At 32.8% G+C, this 9,375-nt stretch overlaps 1 pseudogene across 2 annotated transcripts in view; it reads left to right on the forward strand.

Annotated features, from left to right (window-relative positions):
• The first annotated feature begins 814 nt into the window (after positions 1–814).
• LOC105529080 overlaps positions 815–9,375 on the forward strand; it is a 14,367-nt pseudogene continuing 5,806 nt past the window's right edge. Inside the window, exons 1-2 of one of the 2 annotated variants that reach the window (XR_001004451.1) lie at positions 815–1,619; positions 7,923–7,929. The product of XR_001004451.1 is annotated as a translationally-controlled tumor protein pseudogene, transcript variant X2 (transcript). Of the gene's footprint in view, positions 1,675–7,922; positions 7,930–9,375 lie in introns of those variants that run through there. The other variant, XR_001004450.1, reaches the window with a different exon arrangement.

Raw genomic sequence — 9,375 nt, forward strand, 5'->3', positions numbered from 1 at the left:
GCTGAAGGTGAGGTTTTTAAAGTTCATGCTGGCATGTTAGATAGGGTTTTTAGTGGTAGATAAGATAAAGTATAAATGAAGCCAAAATATGTAGTTGCTTAAATTTCAGTAGATATAGGGTGTTGAATCCCAACAGATAATTTGGTTGCTGGTGATAAAATGGGATATAATAATATGTTTGTACATTGGAATATTTTTATTTGAATGCAAAGATAGTCATCTATAAAGATATTTCTGATTAAATAAGTAAAGTTTATTTTAATAACCATAATACTGAATGATTTAATTTATTATCATTAAACCACATAAGTAAAATCAATATATGTTATATATATTTTACATATGTTTTTAATATATATATATATCTACCTGTAGATGCATAAATAAGAGATTAGCTATGCCTAGATCAAACCATACATTTGTGAGTAACATAAATATTTATTATGGTATGTCACTGAGATTTTGTGATTGTTCACCACAAAATATTATTTAGGCAATAAAATATACTAGGTTAAAAGCAGGGGCATGTGGAATGCTAAATGCCATTATCATGATTTAACACATATGTAAAATTAAATACTGAATTCATTCAAATCTGATTGGACCACAAGGAATAGCTTCAAAACAGAAACAAATGTTCAACAGTCTAAATTATAGTCAGAAATGAGTTTGATGTATGGATTAGAATACGCATTTAGATAACATTAACTATGAATATTTGAATATAGCTTAGAGTAAGTGTATGGTATTCAAGTAAAGACAAATGAGCATTGCATTGTAATTTATGTAGGGGAAAACAAATCAGGATCGCTTTTCCGCCCGCTCCCCGCTCCCCCCAGCGCCGCTCCGGCTGCACCGCGCTCGCTCCGAGTTTCGGGCTTCTGCTAAGCTAGCGCCGTCGTCTCCCTTCAGTCGCCGTCATGATTATCTACCGGGACCTCATCAGCCACGATGAGATGTTCTCCGACATCTACAAGATCCGGGAGATCGCGGACGGGCTGTGCCTGGAGGTGGAGGGGAAGATGGTCAGTAGGACAGAAGGTAACATTGATGACTCGCTCATTGGTGGAGATGCCTCCGCTGAAGGCCCAGAGGGCGAAGGTACCGAAAGCACAGTAATCACTGGTGTCGATATTGTCATGAACCATCACCTGCAGGAAACAAGTTTCACAAAAGAAGCCTACAAGAAGTACATCAAAGATTACATGAAATCAATCAAAGGCAAACTTAAAGAACAGAGACCAGAAAGAGTAAAACCTTTTATGACAGGGACTGCAGAAAAAATCAAGCACATCCTTGTTAATTTCAAAAACTACCAGTTCTTTATCGGTGAAAACATGAATCCAGAGGGCATGGTTGCTCTATTGGACTACCGTGAGGATGGTGTGACCCCATAAATGATTTTCTTTAAGGATGGTTTAGAAATGGAAAAATGTTAACAAATTTGGCAATTACTTTGGATCTATCACCTGTCATCATAACTGGCTTCTGCTTGTCATCTACACAACACCAGGACTTAAAAGACAAATGGGACTGATGTCATCTTGAGCTCTTCATTTATTTTGACAGTGATTTATTTGGAGTGGAGGCATTGTTTTTAAGAAAAACATGTCATGTAGGTTGTCTAAAAATAAAATGCATTTAAACTCAAAAAAAAAAAAAGAAAAAAGAAAACTATGGATCTTGGCAATTCACTGGATCTGAGTGATGCCTACCAAATATGGGAGAAATAAAATTATTTCAAAACCTATGAGACTTAGAAAGTGATATCAATAAAAATAAGCATAAGAAAACTGATGGAGTTAAAGAAAATGTCCATTTATAGCATTTTGAATATGACATATATATTCATCAAATTGCCTTAACTTATAGAAGTTTACCTTTAAGAGAATCATATATTCTCTTAGATATGAATTTTTTGGAGTATATGGAGTTAATAGAAAGTAAGCAATATGCAGTGTTAAATAAGGATGTTTTTTTGCATGTTTCCTAAATGCAAAAAGTTATTCAAAAAGTTTGTACTTATTTATTATATACCAAATGAATTATTTTCTATAACAGTGAAAATAAAATAAATGAAAAGTAGGTCCATTAGTTACAATTTGATAGCATGGATAAGATTTAAATTAGCCATTTAAAAACTTAAAGAAGTATATAATTACCAAAAGCTTGGTAATTAAAAAATATAATCTAAGGTCAGCTATAGGGAGATTATATAGGCCAATATTATAAATTTGGGGGACAAATTAAAGTGAAATTCAAATAATATCTTGATGGTTGTATTTAATTAGGTAAAGAGCCACAAACAGACACTAAAGATAAAGCAACCAGAAAGATTTACATTCAACAATGTCCTGATTCTGGAGTAACTTGATAGATTTGAAAAGCAGATTTAGAGATTGGTTAAAAAGAGTGGATTAGGTTTAGGAGAGATTGAAGTTGATGAGCTAAATAGTTTGACCTTTACTTTCTTTGTAACAGAAAGACGTTGACACTTTGTAAACAACTATACGACAAGATGCAATGGATGTATTAGAATGACTTGTTGGGGGAGAGGCCATAGAAGAAAATTTAAACAGTTGCTTTAAACACCCATATGATTGTCCAAGAGTTTGTGAACATGTCTGCTCTGGCAACTGCCACTGGTTCCTCAGCATGCTTTCCAGGAGCCTGAGCATCCATCCACTTGCCCTTTCCACCACCACAGACACCCACACACATCATCTGGGGGCCTGAGGATAGGACATAATCAAAGCCAAAGCGTCCTAACTAAGCAGCACTATAAATACCTAGAAAAATGTATTTTTCTGAAAACCCATCTATGAAAGTGGATAAAGTGACTGTTACACCAGATGCACAGATATCAATGTAAGGACATAAAAACCATGAAAAAACAAAGAAACATGACACCTCCAAATGAACACAATAATTCACCAGTAACAGACCTCAAAGAAAAGAAAATGTCTGTAATGCCCGAAAAAGGATTCAAAATAATGATGTTAAAGAAACTCAGTGAGATACAAGATAACACAGAGAAACAACACAGGTAAAATATCAGAAAAAGGATTCATGATCTGAGTGAGAAATTTAACAAAGAGAATATATGTCATTAAAAAAAACAAGCAGAAATTCTGGAACTGTAGATTTCAATAAAGAGAAAAAAACAAATTTAGAGTTTCAACAATGGATTAGATCAAGAAAAAGAAAGAATTTCTAAACTTAAAAACAACCCTTTTAAAATAATGTAGTCAGTAAATAAAAAGAGCGAATAAAGCCTACATGACATATGACTACTATAAAGCAACCAAATATTTAAATTTAGGAGTTCCAGAAGATCAGATGAGCAAGGTCATAGAAAATATATTTAATGAAATAATAGCTGGCAAATTTCCAAGTCTTCAGAGCAATATGGGCATCCAGACACAGGAAGTCTAAAGATTTCCAAATAGATTCAATCTAAAGAGGTCTTCTTTAAGGCAAATTATGCTCAAACTGTCAAAAGTAAACAGAATTCTCTAAAAAAGGAAGTAAAAACTTCAAGTCACATAAGGAAATCCCAATTGGTCTAACAGCTGATATCTCAGCAGAAATCTTACAGGCCAGGAGGGAATTAGATGATACATTAAAAGTCTTAAAAGAAAAAAAAAGTGAACCAAAACACTATGTTCAGCAAAGGTTCTCTTTGAAAATGAAGGAGAAATAAAGTCTTTTCCAGACCAAAAACAAAACAAAACAAAACAAAACAAAACCAGGATATTTATCACCACTAAGCTGATCATATTTAAAAAATGCTTGTCAGTTCTACATCTGGAAGTAAAGGGACAGTATCTACTATCATGAAAACACAGCAAAGTATAAAACCTATAGACACAACCGATACACAAATGAGAAAGAGAAGGGATTCAAACATTACCATTATCTTAAACCACCCAACCTCATGATACATACATAATAAGAGAGAAAGTAAAGAACAAAGGATGTACAAAGCAACCAGAAAACAATCAGCAAAATGATAGAAATTATTCCTTACCTATCAATAATAATCTTGAATGTAAATCAATTAAATTCCCCACTTAAAATATGTAGACTGCACGAATAGATAAAAAATATAACCCATCTGTGTGCTGCCTACAGGAAACTCCCTTTACCAGTAAAGACACATAGACTGAAACTGAAGGAGTGGAAAAGGAAACCAAAAGTTAGCAGGAATAGCTATACCTATATCAAATAAAAGAGGCCTTAAGTCACAAACAGTAAAAAGAGACTAAGAAGGTCATTATATAATAATAAAGTGGTCAATTCAACCAGAGGATATAACAATTCTAAATATAAGTGTACCCAAGACCAGAGTACCAAACTACATAAAGCAAATATTACTATATCTAAAGGAAGAGCTAGAGTCCAAAAGAATAGTAATTGGGGTCAACAGTCCACTCTCAGCATAGGACCTAGCAATCCCACTTATTATGTATGTATACATAGGAAGGACATTAAATCAGTATGTCGAAAATATCTGCACTCCTACGTTTACTGCAGCATTATTCAAAGTAACAAAAACTTGGAATCAACCTACATGTCCATTAAAAGATGAATGGATTTTTAAAATGAAGTATATATACTACTATATATTTAGGGTGCTATTCTGTATTTCTCCTATTCAGCAATAAAAAAAGAATGAAATTTTGTCATTTGCAGCAACATAGATAGAACTGGAGGTCATTCTGTTAAGTGAATTAAGTTAGAAAGACAAATATTGCATGGTCTCACTCAGATGTGAGAACTAAAAAAGTTAATCGCATTGTGGTATAGAGTACAATGATAGTTACCAGTGTTACTTCAACAAGCAACACACACTATTTTTGTAAATTTATCCTTTTAAATCTCTAAAAAATGATACTACAAAAGACTTATTTTCTTACTAATATCTTTAAGTCACTCAACCTTGTTTAATTTTTAAAGTAGTTCATGACCTAATCTTGCATTTATGAAATGCACTGATATCTCTGTAATAAATAAAATCTTTTCAAAAGCATCTGGTACAATGATCAATATTTAATATTGACCAATCTATTAAATTTTACAATAATTTCAACATTTAATTTGACTTTTCAGATTCATACAGAATATGCCTGATCTATTTTACTTATAGTAACCATTCACTGTCCTCTGTCAGGCCAAACATTGTTCATTCTTTCAGTTGTGCCTGTGTCACACTTCAGTAGTAGACTGAAATGTGAAATTTATTTACTCATGACAAAACAAGAAAGAACAGTCAAAAGTGAGAGAGTGAGCTTATATTTTGGCTATAAGAGCCAAGGTTGTCGAAGAGAAGGTCGGATGAGCTTAAACAGCTCAATTAGCACTTTGGGAAGTTTTGAATGCAAAGCAGAGTTAATGCCAATTTGAAGAAAAATGAAATGTATCATGGGTTTCTCTGATATAAGTAAGAGCTCTAAATCTAAAGTGTCGTATTATTCATTTAATGAGTAGTCATCTCTTAAATTTATTATCTACCTTAAACTCAGTGAATTATTTAGTTGCTAAGAACTCAACAGTAAACCATAGTAATCTGCTCTCATCTCCATTACACCCTTTTTCATTGTTTGTAAATACCTTATGGACTGTCTTTAAATTCACTAGAAAATGAGCATTTTGGAATAGAGGACTATAATTTTGCTATTACAATCTAAACCTACCATAATGCCTCATGCAAACATGTTGAGTGGATTAACTTATACATAAAAAAAAATTTAAATATAGAGGACATTTCTATGTAATTGCCTTAAAATTGAAGATATTTTCCCTCTCAGTAGAATTCTCTCTACTTTTTCAATAAAAGCTATTAACATAATCTACATTATTGCTTAATTAAATTATCTGCAGACATTTAAATTGTTATATGTGTGTAATGTATGAGAACGAGAGCAAGCTCTTTATTTCTCTGAATTAAGAGAAAAACTTTCAGTCTCTCTTATATTGGTTTAACAGTCTCAAGCAAGTGTATTACTTCTTATTTTTTCTGAACAATTTTAGTCTACTTACAATGTTTTTTATTGATAATTTCTAGCCAAGCAGGTTATACATTTTTTTTTCCCACAGGAAAAAAAATTTGCTGAAAGCAAAATCAATAATCTAGGTGAGTATTAACCATGTGTGTATCTTATCAATATATAAATGTTTTGCTTCATCATTGCTCATTGAAGATTTTCACAAGTTTATTGAATAGAAAACCTGGATCTGTAAAGAAATAGAAATTGTAAGGCAAGAAGAAAAATGAGATAGATTGCTTCAAAAGAGAGAAAGAAGAGTAATGGCAAGTTATTCAATAAGACTTTAGGAGGGAGGATACAGGAAAAGAAGAAATAGAAAAACCTATATAAAACACAAAAACATATTTTTAAAATAATTTTTAAATAAATCAGACCAAACTGCTTATATTGCATCATTTTAAATTATTAAAAATTGTGAAGTTCCTATGCGTATTCAAAAACTAAACAAGTCCTCTACACTGTAATGAAAGCACAAACCACTTTGAAATCAAAATCTGCTTCATGTCTTCCTGTATAGTATAAGCTATCCCTAGAAGTTGCAAATTCCTTTCTTAAATAAATTATGTATTCTTTGCAGATGTATTATTAAGACATCTATTAAGGGAAGCAAACCATATAAAACATATAGCAAGCTGATTAATACATAGTAATTTGTTCAATAAGTAGTATCCATTACAATAAGAAGTACATTTTAACTACACTGCATAATTAACCATTACACAAAGGAAAATTCTGATCAATTACCATTTAGGAATTATATATTGTCTTTTCTTTTCAAAAGTTTCATACAAACAATGTAATCTGAAAATGGAGTTAACTACTAGATATTTTAGATATAAATAAAATGCTATTGCCACAATGAAGGTGTGAACATTTCCCTCTTCCTCAAAAGCTTCCTAGCGCTCCTTTAAATCTTTCCCTCTGCCTTTCCCTTAATCCCCTTCCTATCTAAAGTTGAACAATGATCTACCTACAATCATTATAAATTGTCTGCATTTTCTAGAATGAAATCATATAGTATGCACTCATTTTTGCATGCTTTTTGTTACCTCTATTTTTTGTTCCCAGATTTCCTGTTTTCTGCATTATAGTAGAATATAGTATTTTTTGTGACTCTTTTTTTGTATGTATTAACTATCAGTTTTTGCTTGTTATCTTAGTGATTGCAATAAGGTTTATAATTGCATATTTAACATAAGTGTTTACCTTCAACTGATATCATATCTCTTCATGTATGATAAAAGCCTTGCCATAATGTATTAGGTTGGTGCACAAGTAATTGGGGTTTTTGCCATTGAAAATAGTGGCAAAACCCCAACTAGTTTTGCATCAATCTACTTCCTCCCAGGGCTTTCTTCCTGGCCCTCCTGCTACTGTGGAAAAACATTTCACTTCTACTTTTACTATAATCATCATATTTCATTGTTACATTGTTTTCATTTAAACTATGATGTCAATTATTGAAAAATAAGATGTTTTAATCTTTAGTAAATTTATGTTTATTTCTTCTCATGTTTCTTAATTTTTATCTAGTTAGTGCTAAAGGCATATTTTGGTATTAATGATTAGATAATCCTTGTATAAAAGAGGAATATATTTAGGTTATATGAACCCAAATACGACATTTGTTGAGTTTAGATTAGTTTTGCCTACTAAAAAACAAAAGATAAATAAAAACAAGAAGGAACAAAGTAAGTGTGACTCACATACTTAAGAATATTGTTTTCCTGTTAGTGTTAGCTAGTGCATTATAATGCTAGGTAATGTATTATAATGTTAGTGTTCTGCATTACCTAGTTGGAGAAAATTTCTACTTTTAGTTCTTTATTTTTTTCAATTTATTTATTTATTTAATTATACTTTATGTTCCAGGTTACATGTGCACAATGTGCAGGTTTGTTACATATGTATACATCTGCCATGTTGGTGTGCTGCACCCATCAACTCATCATTTACATTAGGTATATCTCCTAATACTATCGCTGGTGCCTCCCCCCACCCTACAACAGGCCCCAGTGTGTGATGTTTCCCTTCCCGTGTCCAAGTGATCTCATTGTTCAATTCCCACCTATAAGTGAGAACATGTGGTATTTGGTTTCTGTTCTTGCGATAGTTTGCTGAGAATGATGGTTTCCAACTTCATCCATGTCCCTACAAAGAACATTAACTCATCCTTTTTTATGGCTGCATAGTATTCCATGGTGTATATGTGCCACATTTTCTTAATCTAGTCTGTCATTGATGGACATTTGGGTTGGTTCCAAGTCTTTGCTATTGTGAATAGTGCCACAATAAACATACGTGTGCATGTGTCTTTATAGCAGCATGATTTATAATCCTTTGGGTATATCCAGTATATCCAGTAATGGGATTGCTGGGTCAAATGGTATTTCAAGTTCTAGATCCTTGAGAAATCACCACACTGTCTTCCACAATGGTTGAACTAGTTCACAGTCCCACCAACAGTGTCAAAGTGTTCCTATTTCTCCACATCCTCTCCAGCACCTGCTGTTTCCTGACTTTTTAATGATCGCCAATCTAACTGGTGTGAGATAGTATCTCATTGTGGTTTTGAACTGCATTTCTCTGATGGCTAGTGAAGATGAGCATTTTTTCATGTGTCTGTTGGCTGCATGAATGTCTTCTTTTGAGAAGTGTCTGTTCATATCCTTTGCCCACTTTTTGATGGGTTTGTTTGTTTTTTTTCTTGTAAACTTGTTTGAGTTCTTTGTAGGTTCTGGATATTAGCCGTTTGTCAGATGAGTAGATTGCAAAATTTTTCTCCCTGTAGAAAAATTAGACTGCTTGTTCACTCTGATGGTAGTTTCTTTTGCTGTGCAGAAGCTCTTTAGTTTAATTAGATCCCATTGACAATTTTGGCTTTTTCTGTATCTATTGAGATAATCATGTGTTTTTTATCTTTGGTTCTGTTTATATGCTGGATTACGTTTATTGATTTGTGTATATTGAACCAGCCTTACATCCCAGAGATGAAGCCTACTTCATCATGGTGGATAAGCTTTTTAATGTGTTGCTGGAATTGGTTTGCCAGTATTTTATTGAGGATTTTTGCATTGATGTTCATCAGGGATATTGGTCTACAATTCTCTTTTTTTGTTGTGTCTCTGCCAGACTTTGGTATTAGGATGATGTTGGCCTCATAAATTGAGTTAGGAAGGATTCCCTCTTTTTCTATTGATTAGAATAGTTTCAGAAGGAATGGTAACAGCTCCTCCTTGTACCTCTGGTAGAATTCGGCTGTGAATCCATCTGGTCCTGGACTTTTTTTGGTTGGTAGGCTATTAATTATTGCCTCAATTTCAGA

This window comes from Mandrillus leucophaeus, unplaced genomic scaffold (assembly GCF_000951045.1).
Source record: "Mandrillus leucophaeus isolate KB7577 unplaced genomic scaffold, Mleu.le_1.0 Scaffold748, whole genome shotgun sequence".
Lineage (NCBI taxonomy): Eukaryota > Metazoa > Chordata > Mammalia > Primates > Cercopithecidae > Mandrillus > Mandrillus leucophaeus.